At 39.5% G+C, this 21,974-nt stretch overlaps 1 protein-coding gene and 1 long non-coding RNA gene across 2 annotated transcripts in view; one reads left to right on the top strand and one right to left on the bottom strand.

The window, feature by feature from the left end:
* Positions 1–9,792, bottom strand: part of phc2b (polyhomeotic homolog 2b (Drosophila)) — a 39,839-nt gene extending 30,047 nt beyond the window's left edge. The window contains exon 1 of the mRNA XM_037101870.1: positions 9,599–9,792. The gene's annotated coding sequence lies outside the window, so the exon portion shown is untranslated. The remainder of the gene's footprint in view (positions 1–9,598) is intronic.
* Positions 9,793–9,940: 148 nt separating this feature from the next.
* On the top strand, positions 9,941–11,304 carry LOC119021900. The gene is made up of 2 exons (XR_005075795.1): positions 9,941–10,079; positions 11,188–11,304. It is a non-coding gene; the product is annotated as an uncharacterized LOC119021900 (long non-coding RNA).
* The last annotated feature ends 10,670 nt before the right edge of the window (positions 11,305–21,974 follow it).

Here is a 21,974-nt window from a genome sequence, read left to right as displayed (position 1 = left end):
CTTGAAATGGCAAAAGCAGAAGTGCAATAAATATCTGAGTAAACAAATCAGTCACTGAATGAGAAAAGGGATGGAAAAAGGACTTTGAAATACAACTTTAGATGCTATGAATAAGGCAGTTAGTCATCACAGAGCTGGGTGATATTGCCTAAATATTTTAGGTGATACAAAGAATGTTTTGTTATTGTGAAATCTTCTCTTTTTGAACTTTACAAATGTCAGGACGGGGCGACAAAATCAAATATAAGGATATGTTTGACCAAATACCTTGAGATCAACATCACGTCAATATTCTATGGATGAGTTATGTGGATATTAGAAATAGAGTTGGTAAAAGCATTTATTAGAACAAGTCGAACGGCCTTGTAAATTGAGAAAACACTTCACTGTAATGCAGCCTTCAAAACCAGGACAAGACAACCGTTAAGTCATATCACAATATATAAGGATACTCAAAATCTGAGAAAACAATTATAGAATATAAATATATATTTCCCAGTCCTTCTTCATCCTTTCTATTTCAGTTAAAATGCATTGACATGCACAACAGAACGAAACTTGTGGACAGTATTCTTTAAGCAGGAATGTCTGGCCTCATTAATTATATGAGAGCTATCTAAATAAAACTTGAAACACCAAACCAAGCCACAAAATCCCTGTAAAGGGAGATTGACAGACATTATTCAATTTAGCAAAAACAAAGGAACCACACATTTGCATTCTGCAATGCCTGTGGTGAATTTTAAAATTTCATCTCTACATAACTGGCTGTGAAAAAGCGGAAATTTTGTCAGGCAGAGTGGTTTTCTGGTTGTAAACAAAGCACCGTCGCTGCCAAAGCCTGCCTGCCTGCCTGCCTGCCTGCCTGTACACAGTCATTAGCCTACATCCCAGAGTCTCCTTCACCTCATGTATGGAGAGGGGAGGGAATCCCCTCTGGTAATGATGCCTTCAGACCCTGTCTTTCTGAGAGGAGTCACCCATCCATCAGTGAAGGGGGTGCGAATGGGATCACCCCCCACTCAAATCCTTAACCCCACTTCCACATCTACAAGCTCCGATTTGATTTGGAGAAAAAACCATGGTACCCATGAAAAAGTGGTGGAGCCAGTGTGTTTGGGAGCACATCAAAGCAGCGCCAGCAGCCTGTAATACATCGCAAAGAGCTGGTCAACAACATAACAACACAATTTCAACTATTTGCGCCCTTCAAAAGAGAGCATATTGATCGACTCAGCTGGCATTACAAGACCGCAAGACCCGACCGTCAGATTTGTGTCTAGAGGATTTGCATAGCCCGCAGGAAGATGAGAGCTGTTAAGAGACTGTCAGACAGACTGGCTGTCTCTACACAGCTTAGATCACTATAAGAGAGTGCCGGAGCCTCCATCAGTATCCATCCGTTAGTCTGCACATAGGAAAACTCTGATGACCCACATTAAAAAAAATACCACAAGAACGCACGTGTCAGCTGCACAAATCGATTGATGTGTGATAATGGCTCCAAGATCCCGCAGAGAGATGTATGTTTATGTGTATGTTTGTGTGTGTGTGAGTGTGTGTGTGGAGAGGTACTCCGCTGCTGAGACAAAGCCCCCTAACCCTGATGCTCCTACCTCCTCCGGCCCCCCCAACGCGATGCAGGGGTATGATGCCCCATCCCCCGGGAGCGTGCTGTCCTCCTGCAGGATGTTGCTCTTCTTTGTCTGCCTCACTGAGTGGCTGGCTGGTTTGCTGACTGACTGAATGAGTGAGCGTGTGCGAGCGTGTTTCTGTGCTATATCCAAACCCCCAGCCCCTCTTGTCTACCCCCAACTCAAAGCGAGCTTGTCGTCCCAGCATCAACACCCCACTCCACCAACCAGGCCGCGGCCTGCCTCCTGATTATGTGGTATCCTAGCGACAGCCAACAGGGTGCCTATGGAATCCCCGTGCAGAGCGGCGTGCTGATTGGACAACAGGATCCCCTCTAATGAAGATGATGGTAATGATTTTACTCCCCTCCCCCCTCTGCCGCTGCCTGAATACTGAATTTTTTTAAGGATGCATAGACCCTCGAAAATAAGGTAGACTGTAATCATAACCTATATCTTTTTATTTTGTGCGAGTGAGGTCATTCATTAAAATGACAGCTCAGACAATCTCTTTAATTTGCTTAGTCTAAGTCCAGACAGTTGAAAACTGAAGGCTACATTTCAATTTCAGTACCTCAATTTCAAGGATATCACCATTTTCATCAATAACTGGCAGCTCTGAGTGGCCCAATTTTATATCATGACATTCAGCTAAGGACCATGTGCCCAGACTGAACATCTAACCCATTATCTTACTAACAGGACAGTATCATCATCATTTCTGTGACACTGAAGTTGGAGACTAAAAAAATCCATCAAGACACCTATTACCCAGTGACTGCCTGTTATGAGAAGCCCTGGTAGATTAAATTTTTACCACAATTTGCCCTAATCTTGCTAAAACGGCGCCATTAAAGCCCTAACTCAACTAATTGCATAAATCAGAATTTTTAGGGGCTAGCCAAGTCGCACCAGGATAGCGTCAAACCACCTATTTATAGCAGTTATGGAAATTAAATGCAAAACAACAGGATTAGAAAATTGCGAGCCCATCATAAAAGTGAAATGGGATAGGTTTGCAGTTGAATTCAAACCTATCTTTAATGACAACAGGATTCATTTATGTGGAATAGGGAAGATAAAATCAGATGATAATGGCATGCTTATGGTCTGCCCCACCACATTAACACGCCACCCAACTGTCTGGCTGTATGAAATGTTGCCATATGAATCGTTTGCTGGCGCAATGTGGTATTGATTGGGGCCAACCATGCGTGAACCTCATTGATTATTATCTTCACATTAGCATATAGATTAGCTGGTGAAGGAGCCAAAAAAAGCAAGCCTCCAGTCTCACACTTGGCTAACAGAGCTGTGCAGCAGATGGGGGTCAAAATAGGAAAAAGAACAGGGTGGCTTAGTTTAATATGAGCTTCTTGATGATGGACCTCAACATCTGAAAACCAATACTGCCAAACTGCCATGAGATACTAGAATAAACAGAGAGCGGTCACACATAAGTGAGGCATGAGGGGTGGTCCAGCGAGGGGCTTAAAAACAAACAAACCCTGCCTTTTGTTTGAAGGGCATTCAAGCTCATTATCAATAACAAAAAATGTTGATGCCTAACAAGCGCTTTTGGGGAGAGGTATAAAAATAAATGATCTAGGCACCATATGAGCCCTGCTTTTAGATTCCAACATCAAACACACTGCCAGCCAACACACTAAAAAGTTTGCATGAAAATATACCAACTCCATACTCATTAAAATTAAAGTTTAAAATAAACCAAAATTATTTTAATTGACATGAGTCACCAAAGAACATATTGTACAGGAATAAAATGGTTTTTTTTATCCTTTATGGGACTGAATATATTCATTCACTCTTTTCAATTATTTTTGGTGCCTATTTATATCACGCAAGAGAAATGGAGCATCTGCCTGCCAGACTGTGTGCTTAAGATGGCTGAAATGTTTTAAGCACTACAGCACTTCATTATAATTCTGCTTTGTCCCACATTTTACCTTTAACGAAAAATTGCAGCTTCTGTGATTTGGAATACTGCACTTGGCCATTCTTTGATCTTAATGATATTTTAATAAATTGTTCAGCCCTAGCCCACACCTTTTATTAATTAATGAACACCTACATACAGTTTCATGATTTTTTAAAAAAGTTATTTAATATTTTACTATTTTATTTGCATAAACCTGCTTTATTCAGTCTTTCTAAAGTGCAATATTTCTATTCTAAAAAGGAGCTGCTATAAGCAAACCCATTTCCCCTCAGGGATCAACAACGTATTTCTGATTCTGACAGTCGTGAAGGAGGTTGTCATTCCTGCAATGCATGAATAAACTTGGTTTAAAAAGATAAAAGAATCGATTTTCCAGTTCAAATTGATCTTCATTTGAATGATCCAACATCTTTAAATCCAATTTCGAAATAGATCTTTCAGCATACACCCTGGATCCTGTAGATGAGGGTCAGAGTCCGAAATTAACTGCTGCCAAGAACCAAATCCAAATAAATTTTCAGTTTGGCAATTACATCTCTAGAGATACTTGAAAGTACCTTGTGAACTCATAAGTCTATACTCAAATAACTAAAAAAAATGTGCTTAAAACAGAAAAGATTATATTTTTTTCACCTAATTTTTCTTTGTTGAAAGAGATTATCCTACTTTGCCATTACTTTATCGATCTTTCACTGCAGATTTGGCCATACATCTCTGGAACCATTGAGTTAAATTCTTTATATAAACATCAATATTTTTAATGCACCAGGTTACAGGGTTGACTCAGAAAATCTCTCATTTCCAAGCTAAGTTAGTATTGCAAATAAAACATCCCTAAGTGACTCGCTATTGAATTGAATCAGTCGTGATAGAAACCTCTATAACTGTGCCCATCCGAAACCACAACAATTAAACAACGGACAGAAGATTTTAAAAAATAGTCACTAATTGGTCCTAACCCCTCAAATGTGAGGAGTTGCCGTTGTTTAAAAATATTTTATGTCATTTCTAACTGTTTCATGGGCAAAACAAGCAACTCAAATCCAGTTTTTGGTATTTTAATAAACACATTTTTAAATTGTTAACATAATTGTCAGACTGCAGGTCTGAAATAATAATTAATAGCTTAGATTCATTGTAAAAACCATGCTGAGCTACCCATATCTAAATCTGACCAATGAATCTTAACAGTAAAAATTAGATTTCCCATCTGTGCCCTACAAAAGCAGCATTTCCTGGGCGATGCTGGGGTCATCCCCTGAGGGTGATGATGGCTGATGGGTCTTGTCCAAACAGAGTAAGCAGGGCACTGCCTTTGTTAGGGTATGTAAGACAGAGATACCCTCTGATCCCGAGGCAAGATTGGTCGGGTAGCCGTAATTGAGCCATCTGACTCAGACGGACCTTGCCTTCCACAGCTGAGTAGACCAGTACAAAGCGGCCCTGGCTGCTTTCCAGGTTAAGTGTGCTGATCGTGCGTGAGCCATACCAGCACACACAGACTTGTGCTGTGAAGATGCAAAACACTTTCACTTGCCTCTCCCCAGCCAACTGTGGTCTTTTTCTGCACAGATTTATTTAGTAAAGCCCAAACATGTACCATGCAGATTGCTCAATGAGATGCTAAAATGAGTTTGGTTATTGACTCTAGAAATAAACACGGGAGAAGTAGACAGAGAAGCACACAGTGACAGACTGAGAGGGGGCAGCAGAATGACAGATAAATTAAAGATTCTCCTTCTGATCTATAAATACCACAGTGAAATAGTTCTGGCAAAGCCTACAGATTAGCAAGGCACTTCAATCCAGCCTCTTCTATCAAAGCAGTCTCTGAGGCATCACTCTCAGGATTCAATCACACCAAGAGCAAAAAAAAATAGGTCAGGTATGAGCCGAGATGAGGAGCAGCACAGAAAAATGTTGTGCTTTGCTGCTTTCATCAGAAACAAGTGCTTCAAATTTCTATCAACAGCAGCAGTGGACCGGCCAGACATCAAAAAGTTAATATAATCCAGAAGGATAACAGAGAAGCCTCTGGGTCGCTGGAGACCCATAACTTTCAAGCAGCTTAGAGAAACTAATTGAGATATCTGCAAGGATGTATGTCTTTATTACCTTTTTATGGACTAGATGGCTGTGCCCAGCGTGACATAGTCTTACTATTTAATGGGGTTAAAATGGAGTCACTTAAATTCTCTCTTTTCGCCCTGATGAAAGGCTTTCTACTCATTTGCACAAATAGTATTTCTATGGTTCATCCTGATGTGGGATCCTGATCCTGATCTCACTGCTGAGTCTGTTACATCACATTAAAGCAGATGCAGAGGTCAATCTCATAATCTGTACATTTATTCCCAGAGAAGCATACAAAGGTCATCACTGGGTCAGAGCAGTCTTTGACCCGATGTGACATTTTGTAGGATGTGTTATGCTATTCGGTTTACTGCAATAACTAAGCCTTTGAAATAATTAAAGATCTTTGACTGACACTAATTAGTGGATGATCCTTTGTGCTGATCAATATATTCTCTAATTGAATGTAATCCCACAATGACTGTAACTGTGCTGCTAGGTGCAGATGCAGATAGACAGACAATATGACATTTCTGTGAAAGAGATAACAAAAAACAAAACCGGAGTGGGGAGCATAGCCTCTGCTCAGAACCAGCCAGCTCTAAAGGAATAAACATCCAGTCACATTGGTTTCTACTCGGATTTGGGGCTCAGAGAATATTTTTTAACTTTTGTGATTAAGAAATGGTTATATCCTCACTCCTGTTTCTCAACCTGACTGCAGCAGCAGTCCATGGATCTGATCTCCATTCTCAGGTATTTTATGTACTGTAATGTTGACAGGAGGGGAATTTGACTTTACTACATCAAGATAATGTTACAGAGGGGAGAGGGAAAAAAGAAGAGAGAGAACCGGAGTCTTTGGTGAGTGCTGTGTTTGGTGAGTGCTGTGTTTAGTGAGTGGTTGACCTGAATTCAAAACACATAGACACGCCCTTAGTGCATGGCATTGCTCACTAGCTCACTGCTGATATATAGTATTGTTATCTGGCTGGTAGGGGCAAAAACCCACTACACAACCAACACTGCTTATGTAAATCTATTTGATGTCACTTGGGAACCAATGTTAACAGACGAAGCAATGTTTTAGTTTCATTCACATTACATCTATTCTCGCTCACTCTCCCGGAAGATAAAGTGGCAAGCGACCAAATGAAACAATTTAAGCAAATTTATGGAATACTCTGGGTTTGAACATTACTGGAAAACATTTGGGATAATGTAGGTACACAATTAAGCGAGGTTGAGTAATCTTTTGCTATTCTAATGCAGAAATTTTATGTATTATCTTATCCTGATTCACTTCAGTGCTTTATTTGTACATATATTGAAGATAAACACAATGGTTTTGAGAGGGCCTGCGATCCCTTGATAGGAGTAGCACAGATTACTTCATCATAAGAGCAGAAAACATGATATTTGTTCAAGTAAAATATTTCCAAACATCTCTGTTCTTGCATCTTTTCTGCAGGTGGATCTTTGAAAAGAGTCTCTGTATCATGCTGACTGTCAAATGGTTTACTGACATCAAGCTATTTATGCAACAAAGGGCAATTCTGCTCCCTTCAGTCATCACAATTGGTGCACAGTTGGATGTTGACTTGACAAAGCTGGCAGTGTCACATTTAAACATAAATAGATGAACACACATTTGCACAAATGAAAATTGGCTGTCAACTTATAAAACTTTGCAACAACATTATCAAAGTCCTCTTTTTTATATAAAGGAGCCTAGTATTCACATAAAATCTTAGCAACCTGACGCCATGCACAACTACTGACAACCTTAATGCGACCACAAATGGAAACACTGGCTGCTGCTGTGACTGAAACTGGCAGCTTGCACATACAGGAGTATCACGGTGAGTATCTTGCCAATGAAAGCATGCCCAGGTATGCTGCTTTCACTCAAGAAAAAGTTCAGTCCAACTATTTCGGCTGACCGAACACGTCAAGCCTCTCTGATTCAGATCACAATTATATCCAGCAGATGCAGTGCAAAAGCCAAGTGAATGTGCAGTGGCTACATATGAGGGAGCATTGGGGCCATCTTGCACATAAATCATCGTATGTCTAAACAAAACATGATACTAATGTGTGGCTCTCACCTCTCCTGAAACAAACAAATCAACATTTTCGTAACACTCACATTAATAGCACAGAACAATTCGTTTGAATAACAGCCTACTGCACTACACCAGGTGTCAGCTAAGAATAGATGTGCACATTTTCCTGGCTGTGTGATCTCAGGTTTAAAAGGAGTCCGTCTATGCGATAATAACAGCGTGCCGTGCTTTTAAGTGGACAATGCGCGCATCCACCTGCATTAACCCGAGTAGCCTTGAGGGAAATCTATTAGCTTCTTCACTGATGGTGTTGCCGTTTTTTCTTCATGAAATAAGCAAATTACTGGGCATGATCTTACCCTTCCGAGGGTGCAGATAATATGAGGAAAAGTTGTATACCATAGGCAACAAGTGTAGACACCTGGGAGCTGGGACTGAATTGACTTAAGGTGAAGAATAGTGGTGAGTTTGTCTGAATTAAATATACTTAATGGATTCACTGGATTGTAGCCTGATAAAATCACAAATCTGAGGATGTGGGTATAAGGCTGGCATGTGTAGGTGGGAGTGGTATTATCCCAATAAAAGCAGTTGACATTCATATAAACATTACATTGCATATTTCTATGACAGTCTTTGCGCAGTTGTTAATCTGCCAAGAACAATATAAAATACTAATATGATGCAGACAACAGCTGATAAAACTAGTCGATTCATTTGTGAAAAGTGAGTCTTTCTTGTTTTCTTTGACATACAGTTAAGGTTCAAAAGTCTGACACAACATTGACTAATATTGTCTAATATTGTCTCTTAAACTAGTAAATACTCAGAAAGTTTGAGGACCTGGAAAGTAAGTGGAGCAGTCATGAGCACAATCATTATTCTGAGCTAAGATTGCCTTTCTCTAAAGGTTTTTCAGGGGGCAGCACAGGCAGACCCAACACCATCAGAAGGTCAACACTTCAATTTAAGTTCCCTGAGAGACAGAAAAGTTACTTCATCAGATACAGAATCTGCTAAAGACAGACCAACAACACTGCTATCAGCAAAAGTACTGTCAAAAGAGGCAATCTGACATCTTTGAGCTTGCAGTTAAAAATCATGACATTGTTTACATTTACAACGACAAATCTGGCAGATAAAGGACACCTTTTTTTAGTGGCAGTCACCAGCATACAAAAAACCCCATAAAAAACAGACATTGTTGGAGGGATTAACTTTTAAATATGGCGTTGTTTTGAACAAATTCGGGTCACTGGAGGGCCATGGCCTCATACTCCAGTGGAGTGGAGAGGTGCTGCTGTCCTCGGCGTCGACCTACTCATGTCAAACTAACTCCTCCTCTGTGCTAAAGGTCGTGACCTGTGGGGACCAGAGTTCCTTAAAGAAAACACTTGGCTAACTTTAGCCAACACTTTCAACAAAAAAAAAAAAAAAAGTGCAGAGGCAAAGACGGGACAAACGAAGAAGCCATTACTGTCTATAACATTCAATTAACACGATTTTCTCTTGCACTGATTTCCATTCATAGCTAACTTTTCATGGATTCCCTTACAACACTGGCTAACATTAGCGCTAACTGGGGGTTTGTCATTCGTCACCATGCTGCTGCTGTTTTCTTCACTAGCATACAGGGGGGCTCTGCAAGCTAAAGTTAGCCGTTGAACTAACGTCAACATTAGCAAGCAGCGAGGCTACAGACAAGCGCTGCTGTCTTTGCTGCTGTTTTGGGGCCCCGAGAGGACGTTAGCTAGTGCGACCGAGTAACCTCACGCGTTCCGACACACAACACAAACACACGGTGACCGACCCCTCGTACCCACCGTGACACCCCGTGCCAAGGAGCGAGCTGGACGTCGCCTTACCGTTAAACGTAGACCCTCGTAGGCTGGCTCCTCTCTCTGGCCGCTCTCGCTCGCTGTTTTTCCTGATATTCTACACCATTTCTGGCTGGTGGCTCGCTGTATCCGTCAGGCTGAGCTCGGAGCAGACCAGCGGCAGCGAAAGAGCGGAGCAGGGGCGGGCCGAGGCAACTCTTTTCATTTGCATTCCGAACTGGTAACGTGACCCGGATCTGACCAATGAAAAAACAGTATGGTGCTTAAACCCCGCCCCGTCTCCTGTCAGTCAGCAGTCGCTCCTCTCCCCCGCCCACCCGCGCCTGTCAGGTGGCGACCGCTGTCTTGATCTCCATGGCAACAAAAGGGCTTTAACCCTGACGTTGTGGTCTGTCTGCACTGAAACTTCGCTAAAGTTGTGATTTAGCCTACAAAACACAACTCAGGGACTAATAATGATTCAGTTAATTACTTCATAGTGTTTTAAAAGGGCCACAAAGTCTTAAAGGTACGTGACACTTTATGGTGTGGTGTAGTTTGTAGTCTTAAAACCAGGAAATCAGCATTTTTCTAAATCACATCCGGTTCACTCGTCTCAAAGTCAATTCATTTTCTGATTTTCCGGTTTTCAATTAAATACCTGAAATAAGGTCTGCGTTTAAAACAGGCGTAAGATATTTACACGTTTGTTCTACAACATAAAATACATAATCTTATGTCCAACACTTAAATTATGTCTCACTTACCTGTCTTAAAACTATATGACTTGTACATTAATCAATTTACAGAAAACGCGTATATTCAGTAAGATGCTTAATGTGTGATTTTGAAGTCATGCAGCCACAGTGTAGTCTGTTTATAGCATAACATGAGCTTTTTACTTGTAAAATCACAAAGTGGTGTTCAGCCGTGAAGATGATCATGTTTTGTATTATCAAACTCATTAATACAGTAAATGTTTGAAACTCTGTTTCAATTTATTCTCCAAAAACTACAAAATGCCCCTTTAAAGGGACTTTTTCCTCCTCTGAACTTAGAGTGAGATTGTCGAACTATTTGTGGAAAACCTTTGATTAAACTAAACTTCACAAACACATGGAAAAACGTAATTATTTTCTTCTTTTTTTCTAATGGAATAAACATGTAATATACCATAACAAATACACAACATTCACATTTTCCTCAGACCAGTGGCCTGCAACAAAACAATGGAAGTATTAAATACCCTGAAGCTAGTATCTACCCCTAGTTAGTCCGTTTTCAGTAAATACATATATTTTTAAACTCTGACAAAGAAAACAAAAAGAAGGAAACCTAAATGTGTTATTGATATTTAATGATGCAATTATAAGTTTATATTTACAGTATTGTTTACATATTTAGCATATCTAATTCAGACTCTTGTAATATTTATACAAATGTGCATTATATTTTCTGGTAAAATAATAATAATAATAATAAAAATAATAATTAATGAGTTTTTAAACACTTGTCAAAGATTTGCATAATTCATTAGTGCCATTTCCTATAAACACAATCTTCCCTATTCACATAGAGGAAATCTGTCTCTCTTTCAATATTTTATAGTTATGTTGAAAATTATTCTCCTGTTTCAGCTGTGCTGGTATTCACTGTCCATCACCTTTTCTAAAATGTGCTACACAACAGTGTCCAATATGAACAGCATATCCGGATGGAAATGGACGAGCATGGTAATAAAATGAACAGCAATGAATTACTAATGTTTTAGTGAGCCGCTTTTGTGTTGCCTGCAATATGAGCAGGGAGTGCATTCAACTGCCTGCAAATACTGAATAATTGATCAGAATATGACTTATTTGGTTGGCCCCTGAGTTAATTATCTGGTCTTTCATAGCTCCCTTGATACCTCGCTCGCAGCATCAGCATGAACACAGTATCATTTCAGTAACTTGGTTAATCCCCACAGACATGTTACGGGGCCGGCAGCCAGGCCCACTGTGTGATATTAATGTAATAGTGGACGTATCACTGAGTTCAAAAAGCGCTGGGCCGGAGCATACCTTCAAAGTGGTGTTTACATAATGACACGGGCCAGATGTAATGGTGTGTAGATAATACATGAGCATCTTAATGGAATATTTATGCGGTCTCCCGTTCAGCTTGGTTGATCCTCCGTCTCAACAGAGTCAGCGGATGGAGCGGTAATGCTCCCTGTCCCTGTTTCCACGGTGCTGCTCACCACATAAAACAGCATAAAAGAAGAAAGTGTCTCACCGTGACAAAGATTTTTGGCGCTGGAGTCGGTAGGGGAGGCTTTTGGCCCAAAATGCACAAACACAGGGCAGACATTTTACCATTTTATACCAAACCCACAGACAAAGAGACATTAGGTTACTCAAAACTTTAAAAAGTGATGCTTATGAAAGGACATTTTTGAATGTGTTTCACCATACCAACCCTCTCTGCCTCTCTGGTCGTGTGGTCGCAGTCTAACCCAGTTCTGTCCAACCCAATTGCCAGAACAAATGTTGCACATTTCAGTAAACTAGGAATATGTTGAAACTTTACATTTCTTTATGATGCTATATTATATTTTGTGAGGCTCTGTTTCTATTTTATATTGTGCGTGTGCTCTACTTAGGTTTTGGCACAAAAAACACTTTGAGGCCAGGAAAATATCATGGTTCGGCTTCAAATACATGTTTTGGTCAGTGCAAACATCCTTTTCCCAAGATCTCCTCAAAAACATCTGGTTTTGTTGCCACAACCACCATTGGATTTCTTGACATTGCAGCTTCACGTTGAATCTTTTGTTTTATCTTGTAAAAAATGTTGTCTTGATGCACTAATTAGGGTAAGGATCTAAAACCTACGTGTTTAGGGTTGGGAAAACATCCTGTTTTGGCTTAAAATGCCTGTATTGCTCACCACAAACATGGCCAGAGTTTTTTTTTCCTGACCCCTCTTTAAAAACATCCAGTGGTTTCTGGCCTGTAACTCCACCACCTTCACCCCCACCTTCCAACAGTGGTGAAATGGTGACTGGACAGCCAACCATCACCAGAGTCACACAAAACACAAAGAATAAACACATAGGATAGTTTTATGTTCCAGATAAATGGAACAAATGTATATGTACAGTAAATTTATGATCATGTAATGTTAAGTAATCGTTTCAGATAATCTAGTTTAGAGTTCATGACTGAATAAACTGAAAAGAGAAATGAAAGCGCTTAAAGGACAATAGAATTTCATACTGTTTTACTTACCTATTTACTCACTGTTTATATGTGCTGGACCCTGCCAACTTTCCAACTTCAAACAGTGATCTGGGGACCTTATGTTCCTCTGAGAACAGTTTGTTTCTTCAGTTATGGAACAAATAAGTTTTGTATCATCATAGTATTGTTAAAGTTAAAAATCTGAGTTAGAATTTCAAATCCAGAAACACATAGTTAGTGCCCCCTTTAAGATTATAATGTTCAATGATTTTTTTCTTTTCTTTTTTTAATTAAGGCTCTCTGGCATCTATTCTAAGTAATGAAACTGTTTCATGACATGTTGTGATTTTATTTTGTGACCCGAATAAATTTAAAAAATGCAGCCTTCTGAAATGTTATGTCTTCGTACAACTATCAAACTGAAAAGGCCAGAGCTCATTTTTCACACAACAGTCAAGATGTGCTGTACATGAAGGCACAACAGCAAATCTATAGTAAAGGGGCACTACATAGTTTTGAAGAAGAAATTCAAATGAACTATTAATGAGGTACTAATACAAACTCAGAGATTCTTCTGTTCTCCATACATGAATAAACAAGCTGTTCTCTGAGGAAAATAAGGTCCCCAGAACACTGTTTGAAGCAACAAAACTGGAAGGGTCCGCCACATATAAACAAAATGAAACAGTATGAAATTGTGTTGTCCTTTACGGTCGGTTTGTTTGTTTAGTCATGAAAACAAAGAATGATTGTTTATTCAGTTTGTTTAGGCATACAAACCAGTCGATGAAGATCTTTCTCTTCCCATTAAATGTCTTCCTACAGTGCGCCTTTAAAATAATACCACCTTTCATAGTTTATTGTCGGATGTTTGAAAAGGCAGCAGCTCAAAGCTAAAGATATCACTTGAGGCTTCATTGAGGTGTTTATGCTGGACAAAAAACAGCCTTAATACTCTATGATGTGACTCTTCTCTGAGATAGATTCAAAACAGAATAAATAGAGAAGGGGAAGAGGACACACTAAGCCATCAGTAAACTGTCTGTGACTAAACGCTGCAACAGAGATGCAGTTGTTTATAAAAACATTGCACAGCCGGGATTTTTACCCCATGAGACCCATGTCAACAGAATCTTTTTGCATGTTTGTTTTATTTCTTTTTATAGTCAGTACATACCATAGATTAGGCAAACTTACACAAATATCCATACCCCAGTCAAAGAGTGGATTTGTTGCAAATTCCTCTACAAATAGTGAACAAATATCTCATGTATGTTATTGACATAAAGTGCAAACAGGACACGTATTTTTACACTTTTCTCAAGTAGAAGTTGGTCTTGTATTTAGTGCTAAAAGACAGACTGTGCACCCAGTGTTGTTCTCATCATCTGAAACATGATGATCCGGCATTTTATAGTCTAACTCACTCTGATGTGTCACTGATGTTTGCTTTAGTTTTTTTTAGGAGATAATTACGGGAGTTTGGCAGATTCTGAGGAAGAGTTTTCTCTCTTATTGGTGGAATTAGGAGTGGCCTTTAGTCTCAGGTTGAAGCTGGTGGTGAATTTAAAGGGATAGTTCACCCCATAATCAAAAGTACCTATTGTTCCTTTCACGTTTAGTGTGATTCATCCGTCTAGATTGTTTGGGTTTGGAGTCGTTGGCTGTACTGTATAATGGAACTAGATGGAACTAGGCTTGTGGTGTTTAAAGCATCCAAGAAAACCCCTCAACAGTAATATCTATTTCCAGAAATCAGTAAGCAAAAATTTGTTGAAACTCATGTCAGTACTATTTTCTTGGGTTACTTAAACATGTCCCAACAACATGCATGCTATTGGTCACGGCCTCTCATCAGTAAGTCGGTAGGTTCAGGTGTAGTTCAGTAGACAGCAAGTTCCCTAACCCTACATGAAACTATGCACAATGAGGTCTGATGATTATTTTGCGTGATTAGTAAAAAAGTATTTAATTGGTGGGTGAACCTTTAACATGTAATCAGAAGAAGGAGGATGGGATTAACAATAACGATTAACGATCACTGTAACTACAGTATATATCTTGACGTGTTTATTGAGTATGACTGTTTTACTACTATTTCCTTTTAGTGCTGATGACACACACTGAAATTGAAATTCAGAGTCACAATTTGTCAGCGAAATCTTTGACCTTGTTGTAACAGTAAAGCATCATTCCAGCCCCCCTGGATGACTCACTTTACACGAGTTGTGTCTGGATGTGTCGCAACTTTGTGCGAACAGTTTATGCCGTTTATGATGCAACACAGCAGATCGATTGTTCTCAACCGTTCTGGCTTTTCCTTGTGAAAAGTTTGTGTATAGTTATCATGTGTAAATCTTTAGTAAATCTTTGGACAGTTATCCCCTTAAACCTGAAGTAGAACTTCATGGTGAAAATAAGATTTATCCACTGGTTAAATCTGATCCTTCTAACTATTGTTTATCTGTTGCACAAGCATAAATATGAAAACACATGAGGGCATTAAAAATAATAAAAAAAAATACAAGTCTGAGAATGTGGTAGAAAACTGTACAGGCTTAAATGACATGATGACCTCACCCAAAATAAATAAAAATGGTAAAAAAAAAAAAAAAAAGAAAAAAAAAGAGAGCAACCAACCAAGATCATACACTATTTTTATAGTATACAATACTATTCAAAAACAACAACCAAAAAAAAGAAAAAAAAAAATCAAAAAAATAAGTCCCGGGTTGGAATTTAATGCATATCAACAGTATGAGCATCATTTTCATGGAGATTCACTTTCCTTAAGATAACATCATAATATTTGATAGAAAACTGAATGAGGGTTGTTCCATTCAAAGGAAGTGGAAGATCCTGAGCCTGTCTCGTTATGTCATTATGGAGTTATCACAAACAGTCACAAACAAAATATTATATTTTGAATATTAATGTAAAAAATAATCAACATCTGCAATTTAAGACAGAGAGGTGCGCTTGTTAGGACATTGTTAAAGGTGGCTAATCTAATAAATATGTATACATATTACACAGATAGGTTGAATTACACTACAGTGCTATATATGGATACATTTCATATGATATAATCCTAACAAACATGTGTAGTGTAAAAAACCTTTGTCCTACTAGACTGAGTAATACACACATGGGAAGTCCTCTGCGGCAGTTACTTGTTTTTTTAGGTTGCACCATGGCTTCAATCACCCAGGGAGTGAAGCATCGTGACGTTTCAGTGAGTCATAATCAATGCTAGGAATCATCCAGACTGATACATTTATTATCACAGACCACGTAGCACCAGAGCAAACATCACAGCACTGACTACGTGGTATTAAAGGTGAGCACAGTTACTGATTTCATGAATCATAAGTTATATATTTACAGAGGTGTTATGTTATTACGCCTGTCATCCACAAGGGGGAGCCATCATGTTACCAGTCTTTAAATGACTTCCTTTCCTTCACATTCTCAGACAAATCAGTGCAAGAAAAACATCTCAACCGAGGAAAAGACATCACATAAAACAGACTTTATCATCAGTCACTTAACGACACAAACAGTTCCAACCAAGACAGATTTCTCTGGTGAATTTTTTATACTGTGATACTTTGGTTGGTCTAAGTAATGCTGTGAATAATGTTTATTTTCACATATGTATAAACATTTGAAAAAGGTCTGGTCTGCTGTTGGCAACTGCTTGTGAGAATCCTGTTCTCGGCTGTCATCATTCAGTCGAGTAAAAGGTGTTTAAAATAGCAACCAGAAACGGGAATAATTGTTCCCCTGAAACAATGAAAATTCCTGAAGTCATAGGCTGTGTGCGGTTTGCTTCCTCTTTGCTCAGTCCCGTCGTGTTTGCTTTTATTATTTTCTTCAAAGAAAGACTAAACCACCACCTTGATGCCTGTTTGAACTGCTTTTCTTCTTTTTTTTTGTTTTCTGCTTGAAAGAGCTTGGGAATGACGATAGAGTGGCCTCCGGCATCAAAGTTTGCTTATTAGTTCAAGAATTACTCAGATTTCTCTTCATTGTTTTGTAGTTCTCCGATTTGTCTCACTCGGTGTTTGTACAGCAGGGATGACTATTGTGAGGAAGGATATTTAGTCTGATTCAGCCCCAGCAGACATCCCCTCCCTGCTGCATAAGACAGACTCTACAAATAAGGTTCGGGGACAAGAAGCATCCTGTACGTTGACCCCTGTGTTGGACACTTAATCACGGTGCGCTTGCACCACCGTTACCAATATTTACACTCATGTAGTGATAAGGAACTGTCAAGCCTTTATGGCACAAGAACAGGAATTTGACTTTCTGCCCACTTTCACTGAATGATGGCTTAACCCTCTCAGACCCAGACAGCCGGTGCCAGCAAAAAACAAGCCACTGTTCTGGATGTTTCATAACTTCTGAACAGCAAATCCCATTCATAAGCTTTAAAGACTCATCAGCTTTTCAGTGGCATCACACGTGTTTTGTTTGGGCATTCAGGGGTTCTGTACAACTTCTGTAGTGTTGATTCTTCGAGGATTTGTCAAGATTCTTCCTCTGCGCCGATAAACAATGGTTTGCAGCCGCGCAACTTTTGTTGTTCATGTTCAGCGGGTAATATATTTATCTAAAAGAAGTCATTTTGCTTCAATGTCCTCTGTTAAGCCAGTCTCACATCAAAATGTTTAATAGCTACATGGTCAAAACCAAAAAGTGTAGCAGTTTCACATTAATTGCTCTAAAATTGTGAATAACCTTCATTTTATTCTGCATTTTCTTTTCTATTGTGCTTCATCCATGTCACGTGTTTCAGTCTGTGAAACAAAAAAACATGGCAGACATGTCGTTCATTATATATTATTAGAATATATTTTAAGATTTAGTTTTAGAATTAAAACACATTTTGATTATATTCTAAGTGAGAAATGTGTGTTTTATTTTCATAACCTTCTCCCAGTGAATGTGTAGGATCTTTATCTCATTGGTTATAAAGAAGACTGCACCAGATTTTAGCCAAAAGTTGTTAAAATATACATTTTCTGTTGTTGCTATGCTGGTTGCCATGGACCTGCTGAACCAGAGTAGTCTCCTCGTTTGAATCATTGTGTTTGTGTGATGAATAAAATGTTGTTTGGTCATTTTTGGATAGCAGAAGGCTAAAATTACCCATGTCTCTCAACTACCATTACAAAGCCAGTCAGCCATTACTGTGAAACTACAACTTTGTGTTGTGGACCAACATAGTTATTATGTGTTTTTGAAGTGAGACTGGGTGGGGAGACTCTCTGAACTAACTTTGGACACATCTACATGCTCAATAAATAATGTATTGATGTAGATAAAAAATCTTTTCAGTTTCTGTCTGAGTTTATGGAAAAAAAACTAAAATCATTTTTGGCTGGCATTCTATTTTTTAAAAATTAAGCTACTTTTATCCGTTCTCAGACAAAGCCAAAGTAACACTGGGAGCAAGACTGAAACTTAGGAGTTTCTGACTCAAATGACCTGTGGCACTTGATGCTGACTGTTAGAAAAGGATCGGAAAAACATACAGTAATACAAATACAGGTCTAGGTTCTTGGTTTTGGAGGGTTAACTGAGACCTTTTGGCTTTTCCAGTTGCTGCTCTTCACATGCCAAAATGAATTAAGACTCCTTAGTGGCATCCTGGAAAATCCTGAGAAGTGTCCTCTGCATCACATGCTCGTCTGCTCACGCATCTCTGTATCTGAGCTGCCTCACCTTTTCCTTGTATTCATTCTTGCTCAGGCCATGTGGTTCTTTAAAGCGCCGTGACTATAGCAGCTTAAAGTGCCCCCACCTGAATAGTGGAATACACGAGGAACCCTCATTACTTCAATTTGCTTGCAGCCGATCAAAATAATAAGGATCCTTGCCATCAGAATCACAACAGGACGGGCAGCGTGCGGCGATGTGTGTGGAAGAACAAGGATCCAGTGTGTTTTTACAGAGTGTTTCACTGCTAATGAATGGCCCATGCAACTGTTTGTGTACTGTGAACGCCTGTGCCTTTGTTTCCTTTTGCCTTTTGGCTCGGCTTACTGTCATCATTTTCCTTTTGGCTTGTCAGTAAATCAAACAAGAGACAAATGAATATCATATCAGTTCCAGTACAAAACAAAGAGATGATTCTCACAATAATATCAAACATAAGAAGATGGTGACAGTGTTACTCTCACCTGCATAATGCTAACCTGTCCACAACAAAAGAATCATTCCATGTGGTTGTAATGGCAGTTTTTTGTCGACTGCCTCCTCCCTCGCTCCCCACCTGTTAAATACCAGCCATTCATGTTGACGTACAACCTCATTCCAGTGACGCAAACTGGTTTAAAAACCTGTCAGTGTTCCTGATCTTTTGGCAGGTTCACATTAAATCCTCGAGTAATCATCTCTCAAGGTACCTGATCATAACTCGTACCGCCCTGCATCTGTGAATACATGTGAAGGTTATGTTTTATGTGTTTTTAAGACAATTATAAAGTCCTTAGCCTACTATCACCTTAAGAATGTATCCAGGATCGGGATACTTGTGTTTCTGCAGCATTAGGAAAAACTTTCTCTCTAAAACACCCATCAGACAGCTGCGGCTGATTCAGAACGCTGCTGCTCGAGTCCTAACAAGAACCAAAAGAGTAGATCACATCACTCCATCTCTTAGATCTTTACACTGACTTCCTGTCAGCCAGAGAATAGATTTGAAAATCCTGCTGCTGGTTTATGAAGCACTGAAAGGTTTTCGGGACAAAATACACTGATGTTCACATCATGAACCATCCAGAGCTCTGAGGTCGTCAGGTCAGGTGCAGGTCTGCTTTCGGTCAAAGCTGAACATGGAGAAGCAGCTTTCATTTATTATGGGTCACATATCTGGAACAAACTCCCAGAAAGCTGCAAGTCCGTTCTAACTCTCACCTCTTCTAGATAAAGACTGAAGACCTCTCTATTTGCCACAGCCTTTCACTGGAGCAATTTTAAAGCTTTGAGCTGCACTGTGACCTTTACTTTCTAGTCCTGTCTCTTATTTCAACTTATTCTATCTAAGCTTACTTTAATAATTCTTAACTTGTTTTTAATGTAATTTTTAATTTGTCCCTGTAAAGCACTTCGAGTTGCACGGTGTGTTGGAATTGCTGTACAAATAAATTTCAATGTTCGGTCAGCCACAACATTAAAACCACTGACAGGTGACGTAAATAACCTTGATCATCTCATCACAATGCGATGTTCTGCTGGGAAACCTTGCTGGCATTCATGTGAATGCCACTTGACACGTACCACCCATCCAAACACTGTTGTGGACCAAGTACAGCCCCTCAACACAACAACACTACCCGATGGCAGGACCCAGCAGGACAGTGTGCCCTGACACACAGCAAACACTGCTCAGAGGCAACTCGAGGAACACATATAAAGGGCCTAAGGTGTTGACCAGGCCTCAAAATTCCCCAGATCTCAATCTGATCAAGCATCTGTGAGACCTGCTGAGCAGGTCTGATCCATGGAGGCCCCACCCCGCCAACAAGGGACCCAGAGGATCCACTATAAATCGCCCTGGTGGCAGACACCACAGGACACTCCTCAGAGGTCTAAAGTCCAAGTCTTGACGAGTCAGAGCTGTTTTGGCGGCACAAGGGGAACATTCACACCATAAGCCAGGTGGTCATAATGTTGTGCCTGACCGGTGTAACTCCCGACAGTTAAAATTAGATTTTTGATGAGTAAAAAGCAGTTATATTAGTAGGCATTGTGCTTGGGTTGTTGATTTCTATTTTACTCTCAGTTCTCAGTTTGGTGTCTCACTGCTGAACTAAAATGATGAAATTTGTAGAAACCAGTTACAGCGGTTGCCCTGGAAACCCAAAGGAGGTCAATCGAAGGCTGCACAGACATGAATACTAGTTGAAGAAAGTGTGACAGGATTTCAATGTGTCCATGTGATTTATTTATTTATTTATTTTACAAATTTCATCTCATTTTGCTATTTGATTGTTAATAGTTGGTCTTCACAGCTTGTAAAGTTTTTCTCTCACCTGCTCTGCAAGCCATGAAAGTCCCATAACAACAAACAAAACAACAAGTAAGAAAACAAAATCAAGAACAGTAAACAACAGATGTTGATGATTAATTATCAATCGAATAATCACCCTTAAAAATGTAAAAACCATATCGATGGAGAGTTGAGTAAGTCCACAGAACTTTCTTCTTGTGCTTCAGAGCATGAAAACCTGTAGCATTTTCCAAAACAAAGTTTTACAAAGTAGAAAAAAACAACAACACAACACAGCTCATCTACAAAATCCAAATCTCCAGAACCCCGGAGATAAAAAATCGAATCCAAAAGCTCTTATTTACACCCCTGAGGGGTGGTCAAGCTTGTTTTACAGTGAGTTCCCATCAAGAACATCAACACATGTCATATCACATAATGATTTACCGAAAAAATCGATTGTTTAGGCAGCCTACAATTTGCATGCACCACAAAAACTCATTTCCTCTTATCAGACGATGCAGGCCTGGCTTATCTCTCTCTGAATTCTACAGAAAGGGGCGGTGTTTAAGTTAGATGGAAATTAGAGCAGCAAACAGAAAGAGCTTATTTTTAGGCACCTCACATTGGTGTCACGCTGGGAAATTTTCTAAGAAGTGATCGGATGAGTAAAAGTGCAGGAAATTATCTCAATCAAAAGCATCCTCATGCGTCAGTGCTGATTAAAAAATATGTAGGCTGATAAAAACTCTGTCTGAAAGCCTGAATATTTCACTCTGCGTGTGGTTATTTTAGTGTTTGTGTCCGTGCATAAAGGTTCCTCTCATTTGCTTTACAAGCCAACTACAGGTTTCAGATGTTGTTTTGTTTATTTTTAGGGCTTTAAGTTGACATAAACTAAATATGGAAGACAACATTTGACCGCAGGTTACACAAGCCAAACATGTCAGTTTATATCTGGGAACCGAGTGATTTTTACGATACATTATTACTACACACAAACTGCTTTTTGCTCTCTTTTCATGCATGTGTGTGAGCACTGGAGGTTAAATGAGGTAACGCCACAGGAACCATGTAGGCGGGACATGAGCGCACCTCTCTGCTGCAGAGCACGATGTTGTGGTTTGACCTACATTGAGGCTCTTTTTTATTTTTTCTATATTAGAGGCCTGTCCAGGTTATTCAGAATCATGGCTCA

Source organism: Acanthopagrus latus, chromosome 6 (assembly GCF_904848185.1).
Source record: "Acanthopagrus latus isolate v.2019 chromosome 6, fAcaLat1.1, whole genome shotgun sequence".
In the NCBI taxonomy this organism is placed as follows: Eukaryota; Metazoa; Chordata; class Actinopteri; order Spariformes; family Sparidae; genus Acanthopagrus; species Acanthopagrus latus.
This window is presented reverse-complemented; position numbering and strand designations above follow the sequence as displayed.